The 19,606-nt window shown below is 41.3% G+C and overlaps 1 long non-coding RNA gene across 2 annotated transcripts; it reads right to left on the bottom strand.

The window, feature by feature from the left end:
• Positions 1 to 584: 584 nt before the first annotated feature.
• Positions 585 to 10,841, bottom strand: LOC119793280. 2 transcript variants are annotated; one of them, XR_005282082.1, is made up of 4 exons: positions 10,711 to 10,840; positions 9,506 to 9,579; positions 7,840 to 7,971; positions 585 to 1,066 (listed from the first exon to the last, which is right to left on the bottom strand). It is a non-coding gene; the product is annotated as an uncharacterized LOC119793280 (long non-coding RNA). The 2 variants fall into 2 exon arrangements; XR_005282083.1 differs by lacking the exon at positions 9,506 to 9,579 and having other exon boundaries at positions 10,711 to 10,841.
• Positions 10,842 to 19,606: the final 8,765 nt, after the last annotated feature.

Raw genomic sequence — 19,606 nt, forward strand, 5'->3', positions numbered from 1 at the left:
CATGCTCCCAACTTTGTGGGAACAGTTTGGAGCTGGCCCCTTCCTCTTCCAACATGACTGTGCACCAGTGCACAAAGCAAGGTCCATAAAGACATGGATGACAGAGTCTGGTGTGGATGAACTTGACTGGCCTGCACAGAGTCCTGACCTCAACCCGATAGAACACCTTTGGGATGAATTAGAGCGGAGACTGAGAGCCAGGCCTTCTCGTCCAACATCAGTGTGCGACCTCACAAATGCGCTTCTGGAAGAATGGTCAAAAATTCCCATAAACACACTCCTAAACCTTGTGGACAGCCTTCCCAGAAGAGTTGAAGCTGTTCTAGCTGCAAAGGGTGGACCGACGTCATATTGAACCCTATGGATTAGGAACGGGATGTCACTTAAGCTCATATGTGAGTCAAGGCAGGTGAGCAAATACTTTTGGCAATATAGTGTATATCCAAACAGGTAAAACAGTAGGTTTAGCATGTCCCGCTGCTAAACCACACATTGATGTGGTTTGTTTACATAGAACAAAGGAACCAAACAAGTGATAACTATTGAAGGGACCCAGAATCAAAATGAAAACGTGGATTTGATTCAATTTGAATATGGTTTTATTAAAAATCTTTACCAACCATTAATATTAAAGAGACATGTGGTAAAATATCTTTATTTACTTTGGACACATTTTCTCTCCACTACTGCATGCAGAGAAGAATTAATTTCAGCATTAATAGAAAGATGTTCTGCATGGATAAAAGTGAAAAGAACAAAACCATCCACTTTACAACAATAAAGAGTGTAGAGGGTGAAATATGTAGGAGAAAGTCATATGTCATTAGGACGTGAGGAGTGAGGGTGAGACCCTGGTGTTGGGAAGTAGCCGGTCCCTGGACTACGGCGGCCTGATTCACAACACCAGCTGTCCCACCCCACCGAGTCTGCAGATGGCGCTCTGATGGTGGAAGTATTTCTCTACTGGGAGGCAGGCAAGTGGTTCCACCTCGCTGCATCCTCCCCGGGGGTATAGAGTCAGCTCTGCCTCTTCATCTCGCTGCTATCTTCGCTTCATCTGTGGCAGCTGTGAAAAAAAGAAGAAAAAAAGAACATGCAAATGAGAATCCGAGGAAACCGTTCAAGGTGAGCAGAGAAACATGCAGACATGAGGGAACTTTCTGCTTCCTTCCTGTGGTGTAGACATCAACAATCCAGACATGAGAGATTCTGGGAGTTCATGCCCTACCTCTCTACACCTGCCAGGCATTAGACCACCCACAGCCCCCCGCCTCAGCTCTCCGCAGCTCGGAAAAAAAGCCTCTATGTAAATTTTATAATCACACCGGGGCAATGAGGAATGTGTGTGTATGTACAGTGAAGAGGGATATAAGCTTTTACTTAGCATATGAAATGAGTTGGGATTAGAATGAGATAAAGAGCACAGTGAAGAGCAGAGGGAGCGTTACGAGAGGAGAGCGGTCACTCATAATTTTGCTTCTGTGAAGCTCTTTAAATCTTCCTGACTGCTCTCTCAAAGCCGCACATGCGGCTCAACTGAGCGATAAAAGAACAGCGGCAGGTTCGCCAATTATTCTGTACTTCAGATTGAAATGTAGACTATCGGCATGATAAAAACTGGATTTATGGGCCAGGGAAAGAATAAAAAAACCTTACAAATGTGATGAACCAATCCCTGAAATCGTTAACCGTATCCATGTTAGGTGGTTAACAGATCCTAATTCACAAAATAAGCAGGTATTCCTTCTTGTTTTCAGGCTCAGTCCAAAGAAGGGAAATCGATTGATGGCTTTTCAACATGAACCTTGGAGTTCTGCTGACTTTCACACCCTGAATAGTTTGCTTAGGTCACTGGTTTTCTGTTTTAAGGACACCGTCAAGAAAAAGGAGTATTCAAAGCCAAAGAAGGAATTGCCAAGATATTTTTGGAGTTGAACAATAAAAAAAGAACAAAAATAAAGACAATCCAGAGTTTTTTAAAGTGATTTTATAACCTTACCTTCTGTAAGCAACACTTAGTGTCTTTAGTATTAAACCAGTTTAGTTGGTCCTGAACCTTAACGCAAACATCTAGCCCAAAAGGGACAAAGATCAGATCTAAAAATAAGAAAAAATAAAGCAGATTATGCAAAAACTATTCTATTAACCTTCAAACCGTTTTCCTGTTTGCATTAGGGGTCTGTTTACACAGACGTCTGCAACTGTATGGCGATAGAACGTAGGAGACTACGTGTCACTAGTAATCCTCCTGTGTCAACTAGAGCATGTAAATAGTTTTCATTTAGGGCAACCATTTAATAGAAAAAAATATAAAACAATATTTACCATTCGGATTTCTGCATTACTTTAGCTTTTTATTTATTTTCCATGTTTGGCCCTCAGTACACATTTCACATAGGAAGATTATTGATGGTGCACTGCCTCCAACCTCAATCTCTTATGTCTTATTGTTAATTATAAACTACCTAGTGAAAACATGTAGTTTAAAAGGGGCGGAGTGGATTTTGTTAGACTAGTTCTGCTACTTTATAAATGGTAATTTCCTAGCATGTTAAATATTGCAGGGAGGCTGCAAATAAAGAAATCCTGGCCAACAGCTTAACAAACAGCTTAGCCATTTGAAATGCCTCAAACAGATTGATGATATTCATCAAATCCAAGGCTAGATTAGTGGACTTTATTGGTCAATAGTCTTACAAGAGACAGGCTTTTTTCATTAAACACTAAACCAACCCTGGGTGGATGCTGTTGACCGTACAGTAGGCCACATCTCTACAGTCCTCTGTAGGAGAAAATAAAGAATTTTACAAGAAGATGTAATTTATTTTACTTTATGCTGAGTAAAATATGCTTTTCCATATTTTGTCTCATACTTTGTAGGAAAATGATTCAGGTGGTCTGACCTACAGCAGTCTGAACCAGCGGGGAATAAGACAAGAAGCAACAGGAACTTTGGAGTTTATGCCTTAAAATATTCAAATTGATAATAATGAGCAAAAGGAAGGTTCTTCTGCACAGCTCAGGATTTCTTCACTTTACAAAAAAATCCAAAAATTCACTGTCTACAACAAGTCTCCTTCACAGAAACCTGGTTCCATAAATGCAGATGATCCCCTGCATAAAACTGTACTCTGACTTTCATTTTTAGGATGAACCTGTTTAAAGATGGCAGAGGTTCCTCTTAAGCTAATGTTACCTTCACCCTCAGGAACAACCAGTCTTTATTTCTGCTAAATAAAGAAGTCAAGAGAGTCATCTAATGTAGGCAAGATATTACCTACTTATAACTAGTGACTACAACCCTATATTCCCTGTAGGTGTTGCAGTGAGCAGTAAGGAGTGAGTTTGAGTGTAATGAAAGGAAGGTAGGGGGGAAAATGTGTGTTTAAGAACATGCATGCCTTCCACTATAAGATGTTAGATGTACAGATCAGTTATTTTACATTTCATTCTTGCTTCTTCATGCATGGCCGTCCACCGACTGCCTATCTGGAGAAATATTAGTTTACAGAAAAGCATCAGTTCAGACCTCACAGTATACTCGGCCCTTCTGCAGATAACTGCTATTAAATGCTGCCGTTGACCTGCCAGCTCTGCGTTGGCATGTTATGTTTTTTATTTTCGGTTAGCGTGTGCAAATTTGATTAAACTAGTTTAAAATTTATCAACACGCTTCAAGTAATTTAAGTTATTTTTTTATCTATGATTATTAAAAATCTCCCATTTTTATTTGATATCTAATTGGCAATAAGAGGGAAAAACAAAAAGATTTGTTTGAGGTTGACAAAGGCTACATTTTAAAGCGCAAAGATCCAAAATGCAAACAAAAGCAATATTTTTATGAAACTGTGACAGAGCGCAGACGGAAAACAATGCGTGAAAAGATAGGCGTCTAAATCCGTCTTCACATGTGTGCCTTTGTCTCGTGCTGGACTGGTGTGAAGCTGATGGGGAACGGGAGCAGCAGCTGAATTCCTTTAAATAGCCTCGCCTGCCTCATCATATGGTTGCTATGGCAGCCAGCCCCTTATTTCAAGATAAAGTCCACATGCTCAAAGAGAGAGCGAGAGAAAGACCCCCTCCACCTAAAAGCTATAGATCTACGCCACTGCTGGGTGGGAGAAAAAAAAAGGTTTGCTGAAGAGATGCAGCCGACTAAACGCCACATATGAATTCAACACAGGAGCGTCTGCATATACTATGTGAGAAAAATCAATACTACAACGATGCATGATCAATCTCCTGTCAGCGATTCAAAAGAAGTGCTGGGATTAAAAAAAAAAAAATTTCTGTTGTGTATAGGAGGGGAATTTAAAATATGTAGAAAGGGAATAAGACCGAAAAGCAAATGATAGATCAAAAGTGAAGCAGATGAGTGAACAGCTGGTAGAACAAACAGGCTGATACCGGGAGAAATGAGGAGTGTACAGCAGGATAAGTTATATATACAGTGGAATATTTTCCTTTTTCAGAAAATAAAGGGGAAAAATGACTCCAGATGTAAGCTATATAGTAGTAGGTACCACCTTTTCAATATTCCCCCCCTTTAAAAAAAACAAACCCTAATAGCTCTCTAAACCACCTCCATCCTTTTCATCTGTTCATTCCCAACCCCCACCCTTTGTCTGGCTTCCCAGCTTCTCTCTTCAGTTTTATCCATCCTCTCAATTAGTCATAAGTTTAGCTGAGGGTCAAACAGGACGTAACCACTGGAGGATCCGCTGGTCTTTGGCTGAATCATTCCCTGAAGTGCAGTCAGGTAACTTCTGTAAAGCTCAGATGTCTCGTCTAAAAGTCAGAGGATGGAAGCATTTTTCTTTGTGTAAACCTATATAGAAAAAAATGATGTAAAAAAAAAAAAAAGCTTTCAAATAAGATAACTAAATTAAAGTTGGTATTCTATGGTGTATTTTACCCAGTAATGATTATAAAATGAATATAAAAATATTGGTAACAATTCAGCATGGTATTTTCACTGCAAGATTTCTCTAAATCTGAAGTTTTAAGGTGAGTGCTGAAGAAGAAAACTATACACAGGCACCAGAGTTAGACATATCAGGTTAATACAGGCAATTAACGAGAGACTGATGGATCAAACAGCAGTTCCCATCACAAACCACTGCCTCGTTTTTTATTTTAATCAGTTTTTTGTAAAAGATTTTTGCAAAAATGTTCCTAAAATTGGTTTAATACAAAAAGTGAAATTTTAAGAACCTCCTGTCTTATGTATGGTTCGCAGCGACGTATGCATGGAGGCTCGTTTTCTTCTATCTTTGCTAAATAATGTTACAACAAAGAAATACAAAGACGGATCAGGTTGTTTTTCTATGGGCAACAAAAACAGGCTAAATACAGAAAATTCAACTTAATAATTTTCAAAATCAATATGTGTAAAGAAACGTATTAATCAAACCGACAGTTTGAATTCATTATTTATCATAATTTATGTTTTAAATGTATATCCTGGAGAAAACCTACACTAAAAAACTAAACAAAACTCATAGCTGAAGACATATTTTCAAATGTAAAAAAATAAAATTCTTAACGTTTTTATAAAACTTCCAAACTGTGAGCAGCTGCCTGTGCTGAATGTTTTCTAGAGTAGCGGATGGAGTCTGCAGAGGAGGAGAAAGGGAAAAGAAGAAGTCGATAAAAATGGCACCCTCAATTTCCTCTTAAAACACAGAGGCATGCTGATTGCGTTTGAGTGAGATGGGCGCGTCTCAGCGTCTCCTAATGCATCTGTAAATCGAGTTGGAAAAACGACGACGTCTGTTGTCTGTGCTTTGGGATGGAAGCCAGGAAGGAAGAAAAAAAAAAAAAGGCTGTGCTATGGAGAACTCGCTGCCCTGTCAACATTATAAACCTCATTCTGGCTCAAACATTGCAAAACACCACAAAAATAAAAAACTTTAGGCATTTCTTTAATGTTCCACACACTTTTTGTACCTTTATCTAAGTGTTGCATCTCTCTTTTTTTTTTTTAAGGCCAAGGCATAAGTCAGACAAGTCATTATGTTTATGCAAATAACCGTTCTTCAGAAGCTCTGTTGCTTTATTTCGAGCTTAAATATTATCTCTGGAAACATGCTGAAGGGCTGCAAGGTGCTATTGAGTGCATAAATAGAAGCGACTGTGTCCATTATTAAGGAGATGCAGCGGTCAGGTCTGAGAGCAGCAGCGATAAAGATGCTGGCTGAGCATTTGCCAAGCATCCATTTCCTTTTTGCACGGCTCTGAAAGGCCTTTTTTCCAAATCACTGGCATACACACACACACACACACACATGCATGCACACGGGGAGTGATGTACTCATGTTTCCTTTCTACTCTGGAGTGCACATCTATTTGATTCTGATTTAATTGGTTAAGAAAACCAGACTAGTCGTTCAGCCTGACATTTCTGACTGTATTCCACCTAGTTGTTGTTGCACTAAATACCAGGAGTTTGTTTAAATGAAGCCATCTGCTTGCAAAGATTTAATTACGTTCTTATGGTTATTATCTGACAGTAAAAGTTAGAAAAGATACACATCAGGGTTTTTTAAACTGTCTTAAAGAATGAGGCGCCTAACTCATCTATTTCTATTTAAAAAAAAAAAGAAAAGAGAGATGCTGCAGTGAACTACTGTAGTGAAGTTAATGACTCCATTAGACTGGAATAGTTTTGACATTAGAGACGATTATCTGTAAAAAGCAGAGGTATCTTTCCGCACCGCCTCGCTCTGTAACAGACACGTTAATGCACACATCCACGGGCACGCCCTGCAGCCCAGCGTTCCTCCATCATCTTCTCACCGTTACATCGACTGGCTGCTGTGACCGCACCGCTGCTCGACAAATGCATTAGGAGCAGATGATGAGATTTGCCTTTTTCTTTTTCTGTACATGTACACATCTTTACACAGACATGCATATCGTCTCAAACCGACCCCACGCCCACTAAGAGGTGATAAGGCCCGGGCACCGGTGCTCATTTAGTTCAGCTTGTTCTTTTTAGAGTACATCCCACATGAACTGCAGAAAAGAGAAGCGCTCGCGGTGTTTTGAGTTATTAGCAGAGCGGGGCGGCTTTAACTTAATCCAGTGATGCCTTATAATCTGCGCTCGCTGGACGAGGGTGTGGGCTAATAAGAGCAGTGAAAAAAGTATGTAAATGAAAGAGTGCTTCTTATCTACCCGTGAAAATGTCCCTGCATATTTAAGAAGATAACCACCTTTAAACGAACTGTATTAAACTTTACACTGGATTTGTTCTCAAACAGGCATTGGTAATTTGAATTTACAGTTACATCCTTTAGTCCCTGCAGTTTGCAGACCTTTAAATTATATAACAGAGAAAATAAAGGGTTTGCCCCTCCCCTACATGTTGCTGCACACTGACAGTCAGCTGGCTTAAAGGGTTAACAACACTTTTCCTTTGTCACAAATGGGTATGTGCATCTAAAGTACATGAACAGTACTATATGGGGTGGGTAATCTAGAGTTTTTTGTAAAATACATTCAATTATATATTGGCAACATATTGATTTGTAAAGGTTTCTATATTAATTCAGATTATCATCCAGTGAGAAATCTTAGCTAGTGAGTAAAAATATGAAGGTATCTTAAACTTGGCATCCTGTTAAGATTTTTACAGGAAAACAAAGAAAGCAGAACATTTTCACTGTTGGATAAAAAAAAAAAAAAAAGGACTTTCATGGGCCGGGCTTTTTTGTTGTAATGCTTTTCACTTACGGTACTGGCTTTAAGTTTAAATGCAGATCTATAAATTTACAAGTTGCAGCCAGATGCTTGCAGAGGGTTTCTGGCACTGAGTCGTGCCAAACGAGCACTAACCCTGATGACTCCTGCAGGTTGCCAGTTCTGGCTGGTGTTGGACTTCGCTTCGCTGGATGGACGGATTGGTAGACTGCAGGATTGCTGGCTGGACGCAGGCGGTTGGGTGCCTGGCTAGTAAGCATCAGAGAGCTGTAAAGAAACAACAAGGTCAGCCATTTTCAGGATGCATTCAGCTCGTCAATGCTGGGAAAGACGTTGGCGTCGCCAAGCTGCCAAACTGAAAGATAACTTTGGCCACCTAAAAAGCAGAGCTTTATTTTAAAAAAAGGTAACAGAACTGTACCCCCTCCCCACTGAAACTCAATGCAACTGTTACAGTAAAGGTTTGACGTAACGCCTCCTACAGTGCAGGTATACCGGAGGAGGGTAATTACAGTAAGGATTAGTGGAGATCTCCGGCAGCAGAGGCTTCCCGTGACACAAAGCAGTCACTGAAAAGGCAAATGCAGAATTACAATCACATTTAGTAAATGCACACAGAGACGCATGCAGAGGTTGATGATGTACTGAGACATACGCAGCCATACATGCACACGCCTCAGACCTACACACTCGTCGGCCATCACAGACAGTGTGTCAGCTCGGCAGCCATTTTGGAAGGCTGCTCTAGGAAGCCCAATTGAGATAACTGTTTCGCTACACATTTGTTTCCTGCATTTTTGTTCAGGATAACCCCCCCAAAACAAAGTACTACCTCAGAACTAAGGAGCTCACATTGCAGTATCGAAGAGACGTTTTTTTAAAAGTCTGAAAACGTCTTTGGATTGTTTTAGCTTAGCCCCCTATAGAGGAAACCAGGACATGGATGATGGCAAGTCATTGTGCAGCGGTGTGCGAACTCCACACGTATGTGTGGAGGCTGAATGTACGTGTCCGTGACGGAGAGTATATCTCTGTGCCTCAATATGGAGGAGGGGACGATGGTGTGCATACAAGCTGAGGAAGGGAGGGAAAGAAAAAAGGGAGAGAAAAGGAATCATTGTAAATAGAAAAGGGAAAGAAGAGAACAATGGAGGAAAATGTACAGCTTGTTCTGGATGTTTGCTCACGGCTCACTGAGGAATATTTGCCAATAATGATATCGATCAGAGAACATACTGATCCGGATTTACCCGCCTGATAATTTCCAACCATATTGTCCGTCCTGCTGATTCTGCTTTTGGAAAAACTGCACATGAAACTTAATAAAGAAGGAAGTCCCAATTCAACAAAAATGAAAGAAACTAAAATAACTAACACATATATATCCCTTTTCTATTTATGCTGGTTAAAGCATTTATCGACAATAAAAAAATTTGTGATTTTGGTTTAAATCCCGATCGATTGATTAGTTGTTGCATCTTTAAAGTCAGCATCATCTGCGTTTCAGTGATGACAATAAGCAGCCAATTAGTCCAAACGCTGCATTATGATTTGGAACATTAAATGCTGACGTGTCTTTCTTTGAGTGCTCGACCTGTGAGCTTGTACGTCAGTCTGAGCTCAGTTCTCCACCCATGTCTCAAACCACGCCGCCGCTCACTGGTAAACGCCCCAAAAAGAGCAGAAAAAGTGGAATAATGAGTCTTACATAAGAAAACCTATTTAGAAAAGAGCACAAAATGGGGAAGCCTTTCTTTTATACTTTCTTAATGTTATCTCTCATATTCATTAGACGACTTACCATCTCTAACATATTAGACTGGAGCCCTTTTACAAAGATCTGCAATCACATGGGCAGCTTCTAACAAAGGCCACCTAAGGATAAGAACACAAGTATTACAGTAGCGAGCACAAAGAGGGGATTGATCACTTTGTGTCATATGGACGGGGTTGAACCAGTCCACGGCTCTGAGGGACCGAGCCTGAGCGACGCTCTGCGGTCGGGGGAGATTCAGGGTGGGAGGATGACCGTGGCTGTGAAGTGGGACAGGTTGAACGAGGGTGTCAGCGGAGAGCAGAGCGGTGCAATGCGCACACTGTCGTCTGGTGTCGAGACCTGAACGCCGGGATTCCAGTGCATACATGCCTTTTTACCGTTCTACATACAAAGCCGCCCCGTGAACATCCCCCCCCTCCCCTCCTTTTCCTCACGCACCCTCCCACCTCCACAGAATATGATACGAGACTGCATGCATGATCCGGCGACCCCCTTTGTCTGGGTTCATCGGTCAGTAATGGCCAACAGTTGGACAGGTTGAGCCTTTTTCGCTTCCTTATAGTGAACAGAGTCAGAGTCATGTGCATGGCAGATGACCCTGCCTTTGACACCGTTTCCACATCCTCCTCTACGTCTATCGAACATTACAGTAGTGTCATGACCGCCAAACCCCCCCCCATCGCCTCAGACGCCGTGTCCTCAGAACACATCCCCCACCCCAACCCCTCTGGCCGGGCGATCATCTCCTGTGACTGTGCTCTTTTATCACCACGAGACAGGAGTGTTCGATGGGAATCGGTGTCGTTTGTGTTCTGAGGTGGATCAGGGTTCGTCTTCAATCGCCTGACTTTTTAAAAATTATTTTTTTTTTTTTACCCCCCCTGATCATACATGGAGTATGACACAGAAGTTTCCCACCTTACGCCGGCGTTGTGAGCGGTGCTAAAGTGCCAGACGGAGGGGACCCTTTGTCTCCCACCACCATCACACTCGGAGGGCTGGCATACGCACGCACGCACGCACACACGCACGCACTCACATATATAATCTACATTCATAGCATCAAACCCACGCACAGACACGCATATAGGAACATACATGTTGCAGATCTACTTCGAATAAAATGTTGGTCAGATTAAAAAGTAACAATAGACTGCTGTCATTCAGAGCCACATCTGGATGCGCTCCACCATGAGCAGGGTGGTGTGCGTGCATGCCCTCAGACTCACCTGACGGCACCCCTGGTTGTCGTGGTGATGCAGCCTCATCTGGGGCTGTGGAGCTGTGACACCTGATGTCCCACCTACCTTCCACTCTCACTCTCTGTGCAGTAGTATGGGATCAGTAGCTACACCCTAGCACTGACAGAAGAGGGGGAGGCAGGGAGGAGGGGTTCTTATGGAGCCTGCCGGATCGTACCACCGGCCTGGCCGAGCTGAGGGGGACTCCAGGGGGTAGAGGCGGCAGGGAGAGCTCTGTCGCAGCCTGTGGAGTGGAGCCTGAACCACCCCGCTGTCTAACACTCAATGGTTTTACCCTTCTTCCGCCGCTCTGATTGGACGCTACGCTTCCTCCTTCATCGAAATGTAAAATTCCAAGACAGAGAGAGTAGTGCATCGTTTGTGCATGCGTGTGAGAGGGAAAAAAATGTGTGTCTAAAAGAAAGGCCAACAATATGAGGAAAAAAAAACTGAGTGTGTGTGATGGAGACTTGGAGGACTGCAGGCAGAGAACATGCGTGTGCTCGCCTGAGCCTCCGCGTTAACATGGGTGTGTTTGTGGCTTTGCATCAGGGAGACAACATACAGGATGCTATTGTCTGTGTGGGCGTGTGATGGAGGTAGCTGAGGGAGAGACACGAGACAAAGAGGGTGAGGGACAGGAAGACATTTTATGGTGTGTGTGTGTGTGATAGAGGGGGAGAAACAGAAAGCAATGTGTAGGGCCTGAGAGCTGTCATCATTAGTCTCTCTGCGGCGGCTGGTGCTGAGCTGCAAAAGGGCTTGTCAGTCAGTTTCTGTCAAAACATTTCACTAAAACACACACACACACTCTTTCCCAGAGGGGATCATGTCAAGATAGGGTCCGGCCCGCTTTGACAAACCGATCTGAGCTCCCCGTGACTCTCCCCCGGTAACCTTTCACCCCCACTCCTCTGACTGTCATGCCAATAGTGACACATTCAGGATCATCCCCGTGATTCCAGTTTTCCTACTGAAGGGGAGACGCTTCATTAAAGGGAGCTAAAATCCTGCTGCCTAAAGTTTGTGTGCGTGTCAAGATGCAGATAGAAGAGAACGTCGCTGAGGCTCCTGGGAACGACGCAATCGAATACTGCTGACTCACCGTACGCACGCTGCCGGGCCTCAGAGCGGCACAAAGTTCACGGCTGAGGTTCGGTGTTTTTAACAGACCCTCCCAAAACTTAACAGTCCTGCAACAATTGACCCTGTACGTCACCGATTTCAGTTCCCTTAGCCCAGTTATAAGGTGTAGAGTTTAGCATTAATTTAGGGCACACCTTTCTGCAGTGATCATTGCTTTAATATGAAACTTGTAAAAAAAAAAAAAAAGAAAGAAAGAAAAAAAAGGATTATGGATGGATGGGAGATGGATAAATTGGTTAGACTTAATGATAGATTATTAAACGGATGGATGGATAAATTCCTGCAATATTAGAAGGATGGAAGAAAAAACCAACTAAATGGATGGATGGATAGGAGGGAGGGAACTGAACGACTTCCAGACTGATAGATCAAGGACTGCCAAACATTTCAGCCTATGATCCCTAAAATAACGCAACAGACCGGGGACCCCCTAAAAATACACAGAAGAATTTTTTTTTATCTATTAATATACATTACATTCACAAAATTATACATTTTCATATTTTAAAATGTTATTTTATTTATTTATTTATAATATATATACAATTTTAAATGCTTTTTATTTAATTAATTTTATGTAATATATTTTATTTAATATGTGATATTTGAATCACGTATTAAATAAAAAAAATCTTTTTTGGCCGTCGCTCTACCTTTATTATCACATGATAATTATCATGAACACCATGTTATGACCCCCTGTGAAGTCCTGACCCTCCACTTTAGAAACCCTTGACATTGGAATTACATTAGTGAATGGAAGGATGGATCATCTAGGCAACAAAAAAGAGAGAATAAAGTTAAGATTAGACATTTCTCTGCCATATTCTGCCATTTCTTATTCCTCTTCATTCCTGGGAGATATTCCCTCCAAGCTCAAACTTTTCCAGACTGAATGAAGACCCTAAATCCACCAGGAAGCATCTTCCCTCCAGCCAACCACTCGCTTCACTCAGAGGATTGAATTCATCTGAACACACAAAACACAGAGCTTCCCTTTTTCCTTGCTTTTCTCCCCTCTCTCCTGCTGCCGATTTAATTACCTTCTATATTTATCAGAGCTCAAGATGCTATTTTGGTTTTGAGACTCTTGTTACTGATATCGGAGGCTACATTATTCAGAGAGCGAGCACTGGGGTCCGTCACACACGGAACAAGAGCACTGTTGTTAACCCTGTAGAGGAGGACAGAGGATGTGTCACACTAACGCTGTATTACCAGTGTGTAAATTGTCTAGCAGTATAGATGTATTTCCTGTAACACAAGCATGTGGGAAGCATCGTTTTTTTCTTTTTTTCCCAGAAGGTGTGGTCTGTCTTTCTTCTGTCTCCATTTTGTGACTGCTTCATATCAACTCTCAGCTTCAGAACATCAAAGTAAAGACGACTATCTTAAAACAGACGCACAAACAGATAAAAACGAGTTACCGCAGACCAAAAAATAAATAAAAAAAGAAGACAGGAGCATCTATCCTGGTGCACTGGCTGCTCATGTGCGTGCACACAAAGCAGCGGACACAGTATAGATCGCTGTCCTCCATTTTTGGTTGTGATTTATGGCTGCTCTTCAGTAGAGGCCACAGTCATCTGGGAGATGATGGCCATATTGATCTGATAAACAGTTTAATTTACTGCCAAAGCCTGCCATTCATACTCACACACACACACAAAGACACATAGATTCACAGCAGGAATAACCCAGCTTTCTGCTTCATCAATTCCCCACCTCCTCCACGTCTGCTTCTCTTTTTCTCCGCTCTTTCTTTTCTCCTCCCCCCCAGGCCACCTCACGCTCCACTCCTCTCCCAGCACGCTTTAACTCGTTTCTCTTCAGCCTCCGTTCTCGCCGTTTCTCCCACTACCAGTCACCTGGTCTTGAACCAGCGACGCTCCACCTGCAATATGGCCTTTTTCCTCTCTTAAGCTCTACATCCAGCCACTGGACAGAGGTTACAGGGCTTTGCTAAACTATTCCTGTCAGTTCAACTTCAATGCAACACAAAGTAGAACACAGTTGAAGAGATCCGTTACTCTGATCCCTGGGCTTCACAACAGAGCAGCAAGAAGAAAGCCATCATTGAAAGAAGAACCAGAAGGAAACCAATTTACAATTTGCCCAAAGCTATGAAAGCGAATACAACAAGCTGCCTTTTCATCAGCAGACACCAAAATTGAACTGTTCGGCCAATATACAAAACACCATGATGTAGAAAACTGACACCATACATCAGCTGAACACACCATCCCCACAGAGGGGCATGGTGGTGGCAACATCATCCTGAGGGGACACTTTTCTTCCGCAGAGACAGAAGACCTGGTCAGAGTTGATAGGAGGGTGAATGGAGGCTAAAAGCAGGACAATCCTGAAATAAAACCTGATCAGAGGCTTTAAAAGAGTTGAGAGGCAAATGTTCACGATCCAGCAGGAATAAAACACTAAAAATCCCTGGAAGCATAGTAATGAAAGGGATGCGCTTGTACTAGAGGTTCAAGACCTACAGTGAGGAAAATAAGTATTTGTAAACCTTGCTATTGTGCAAGTTATCCCACTTAGAAATCAAGGAGCGGTCGGAAATTCTAGGTGCATGTCCACTGTGACAGAGAGACATAATCTAAAAAAAACAAAAAAAAAAAACAATCAATGCTCTGAGGGAAGGAGGATGTTCCCCAAAATCTCAAATTACATGGCCCCGGTCATCCTCCCCTTAATACACTGCAGTCACCCTGTCCCATTTGCAGGTGCATGATGCAGGTGCATGACGCTACTACCCCCGTGCTTCACAGTAGGGATGGTGTTCTCGGGATAGTACTCATCATTCTTCTCCCTCCAAACACAGTTAGTGCAATTCTGCACAAAAACTTCTATTTTGGTCTCATCTAAACCACATGACTTTCTCCCATGACTCCTCTGGATCCTCCAACTGGTCATTGGCAAACTTTACATGTGCTGCTTTAAAGGAATAGTACACCCAAAACATGATTAGCCTTCATTTTCTACTCACCCCCATGCTGAACAACACTCTGGAGTACTTTTTTGATATCTCAAATGCATCTGGAGATCTGGGAGGCTTCTTGCTGTATGCTGACATTCAAATAATGGAGGTCTATGGTGACCGAGACAGAAAGGTCCATAAAAGTCCACAAAAAACGTGTCAATATTCCTCCATACTGCTCGTCCAATGTATTCCAAGTGTCCTGAGTGGGTAGCATCCAGAATTTACTCGAAACGAAGTCATTTAGAATGTTTTTAGAGCATAAACAGTAGTGTATAGGATTTCCTGAAAGCGCGCACACGCTCGCTCACGACGCTACGGAAGCCGGCAGACCAAACCAGCGCATTCAGCTCGGCAAAGAACTCATGCTCTTCCTCAACACTGAAGTCCTCAGATATTTTTCTTTCGTTGTTTCTTTCTTTGCACAGGTAAACAGCACATTTCTTCTTCTACGCTTGCATTATTGGAAGAGCAGACGCTGAATGCGCACTTTCATCTGGTTTGATCTGCCGGCTTCCGTAGCGTCGTGAGCGCACGTGTGCGCGCTTTCAGGAAATCCTATACACTACTGTTTATGCTCTAAAAACATTCTAAATGACTTCGTTTCGAGTAAATTCTGGATGCTACCCACTCAGGACACTTGGAATACATTGGACGAGCAGTATGGAGGAATATTGACACGTTTTTTGTGGACTTTTATGGACCTTTCTGTCTCGGTCACCATAGACCTCCATTATTTGAATGTCAGCAGACAGCAAGAAGCCTCCCAGATCTCCAGATGCATTTGAGATATCAAAAAAGTACTCCAGAGTGTTGTTCAGCATGGGGGTGAGTAGAAAATGAAGGCTAATCATGTTTTGGGTGTACTATTCCTTTAAGCAAGGGAACCTTCCGCGCCATGCTTGATTTCAAACCATGATGTCTTAGTGTATAACCAACAGTAACCTTGGAAACGGTGGTCCCAGCTCTTTACAGGTCACTGACCAGCTCCTGTGTATTTCTGGGCTGATTTCTAACCTTTCTTAGTGTTAAAGAATGCACTGTGAATGCACCCTGATGCTCCATCTCTCCAGATCACTCGGGACAAATTCTTTAAATAACATTTAATAACATATGTATTCAATAACCAGACATGACAACAGATTTTGATAGAAATTGTAATCTTAATCAGATCAGAGAAATTGCTTAGGGTTACAGAAGGCAGCTGCTCACCTCTGGGCTCACCTTTCAGGAAGTGGCCCCAATAAACAATTAAAAAGGCATTTATAGATCTCCAGTCTGCCACATCATCTTATTTTACATCACACACACGTTAGCAGATGATTAGACATCCATGGCTCCAGCCTTATCAAAATAAGACACCACTTCCAACTCTTTGCCACGTACAAAATCACGATTATAACTGTATATCCAGACAGAGGAACTGTCCTAATTAGATTAAAACATCAGTTCTAAAGCGCAACAGGCAGCCCATACCAGGGTGTGATAAACTCACATCTTCAATGATAATTATCCTAACATAGGATCATTGAGAGCCCACCAGGTGAGATCTTGCATGGAGCCCCAGTCTGAGGGAGATTAACAGTCATGTTTAGCTTCTTCCATTTTCTAATGATTGCTCCAACAGTGGACCTTTTTTCACCAAGCTGCTTGGCAATTTCCCTGTAGCCCTTTCCAGCCTTGTGGAGGCGTAAAATGTAGTCTCTAGTGTCTTTGGGCAGCTCTTTGGACTTGGCCATGTTAGTAGTTGGATTCTTACTGATTCAATGGGGTGGACAGGTGTCTTTATGCAGCTAACGACCTCAAAGAGGTGCATCTAATTTAGGATAATAAATGAAGTGGAGGTGGACATTTTGAAGGCAGACTAACAGGTCTTTGAGGGTCAGAATTCTAGCTGATAGAGAGGTGTTCAAATACTTATTTGCAGCTGTATCATACAAATAAATATTTCTTTTATAAAATGATATGATGATATCTCTGGATTTTTTTTTTTAGATTATTTCTCTCAGAGTGGACATGCACCTACGAGGACAATTTTAGACCGCCCCCATGATTTCTAAGTTGGAGAACTTGCAAAATAGGGTGTTCAAATGCTTATTTTCCTCACTGTATAACCTTATCTAGAATTTACCTAGACTCCTGATTTATAGCAACTCAGAAGAAAAAAAAAATCACAAGCTTCTGCATCTAGATTGGACATGTGTCCAAAAGAGCTTAGGAGAATTATACATGATATAGATTATCGTTATCTTATGGTGTGGACCATATGTTCCCATATCAGCCGCTTTAATCAGACATAACCATTTAATCAGCTCCAGTGTTTTATTTCAAGCTTTAAAAGGATTTAATGCACAGATGTGAATCCATTTAAATTTACATCCTTTTTCAAATGAGAAGTGAAGCTTCTTAACTCCTCTTACAGCAGAGGTACACGATGTTCAATAATATAGGCTTCTGTTTACTCTGCTGCATCTGTGAGCACTCCCAGCTCCACCAGCATCCTGGAATGTTATTATCTACTCTTCGCTTAGCTCTGCAGGGATGTCTGGGTGCGTTCATTTATGCTGGATGTGCCACTACTTTAAGAGCAAAACAAGATCACTGCTCATCTCCTTTTCTCTTTGGTTTTATGTTACATTAAATCCAAGCAAGCAAACTGACCAAACATCTGCTTTTATGAGGCTGAGTGTTGGTTCAATCAGCACAGCATCCATACAGCAGGTCATATTTACAGTTTCCTTTATCGACACCAAGGTAATATATACAGCCGTTTCTTTTCCATTTATTGTATTTAATGTATAACGACAATGCAATATCACACTCTGCTTTGAATAAGTTTTCAAATACTCTTTAATAAAAAAAAAGATAAAAAAAATCTTTCTAGAGTTTTGCTACCTCCGCTATGAGTGTATTTATTTTAACAGGCTAAGGTTTATTTAGTAAATGTTATTTTATGACCATTGAGATGACCAACCGTGTAAAATACATATATAAACAGGCTGAAGTACATATAAATACTCTGATTTAGTTTTTATCTCTGGGATTTACTTTGTATGCTGAAAGTTGATATACCCAACTAGAGAAAATTTTATATAATCCACATAAATAATAAAGACATAATAAGAATAATTGTCTATATATATTAGTGAACTTAAGTCCATTTTGTTTAGCAAATCACTAATAAAATAAAACTATGAAATTTTGCTTTGTGGCTGAATGTTTTTGCTTGTTATAAAATAAATTTTGATTTTCTTCATTAAATCACAAACTTGGGTGTATTCCATTGTGGTTTCCTGGACAGACCAAGTAAAAGAAGTGTGCAACATTAAAGTCAAAAGAAAATTGATTGCTTTTTAATGACCTCAATGAAAAAAATCTGGAAAGTGCGGCATGCTTTTGTCTTAAGCTCCTATGAGTCATTACTTTGCATGAGAATCACCTTGAGCTGCAATCACAGCTTCAAAGGTTTTTGAAACTCTGCACATCTGAAAACCGACATTTTTAAGCTGCATTTTTTGCAGCAGTCTTTTCATATATTTGCAACTGGCCTGAAATCTGATCTTTGACTGGGCCATTCTAACAGATGAACATGGTTCCACCGATTCTAGCTGCGGGTTTAGGATTGTTTTCCATCTAGAAGTATGGCCCCATATTTTACCAACTAACTGAAGAAAGCACCCCTAAAGTGAACCGTGATGGTGTAAGCTTCATGCTCTGGAGAAGCTTTTCCTTGTGTCCTGGGGATCCTGCTCATAGAAAAGCAATGTTTTACATGGGAAACATTCTGTTTCCCATGTAAAACATCACCTTTCCAACATCAACTAATTGAGGTCATACTAAAATTTAAATCTAGACGAGTCAATTTTTCTTGATCTGAGCATAAAATAAGATAATTTGCTAATAGAGCAAGATTAATTACATATATAAAAAAAAGATTTTCTAATTTCAAATGCATGTATAAATGCATTAATGGTAATTCCATGGGCAGATTTTTTTATATATATATTTTCCTGCTCAAATTAAGGAAAACTACACTTATTTTAAGTAATATTGACTAATATTTACATGAGTTTCTGCAGTGCATTCTGCAGCTCCTCCAAAGCTTCTATGGGCCTAGCGGCCTCTTCTTTGGTTTCCAGGCTCTGTAAATCACACTGTTTCCAGCTTAAGAAACTGCGCCAGTGTATAATCTGGTTTTTATGAGGCTGTTAATCAATATTCTTCAACAAGAAACTGATCAGACTGATTGACATTAAGTAAAACACAGTAGGACTGAATTTACTAAAATGTTCTCTTTCCTCCAAAAAATCAGTTGATTCTGAGGAAACTCAAAAAGAGCCAAACCTTTTCTTTTCCAGAAAAAAAGAAAAATATTTCCCCCATGTCACAATTTACCATACTTTGTAATTTTCCAATCATTAAGGGGAGTGGTGGCCTAGTGGTTAGAGCGGTGCACTTGTGCTCTGAGAGGGTTGCAAGTACCAAGTTTGATCCCCACAGCCTTCACTCTGGGTTCCTGAGCAAGACCCTTAACCTCACACTGCTCCCTGGGTGCCGTAGAGTGGCAGCCCACTGCTCCCCAAGGGGATGGGTTAAATGCAGAGGTTAATTCCCCCATTGTGGGACAATAAAGGGATTTACATATAATAAATCAACACAAAAAACATTGAAGTTCTTTTTTAACATGAACAAATTTGTACATCTTCAATAAGTATATTTACTTTTGCAGCTGTTACAACTTTTTCT

This window comes from Cyprinodon tularosa, unplaced genomic scaffold (assembly GCF_016077235.1).
Source record: "Cyprinodon tularosa strain WSP-4 unplaced genomic scaffold, ASM1607723v1 ctg449, whole genome shotgun sequence".
Classification (NCBI taxonomy): Eukaryota; Metazoa; Chordata; class Actinopteri; order Cyprinodontiformes; family Cyprinodontidae; genus Cyprinodon; species Cyprinodon tularosa.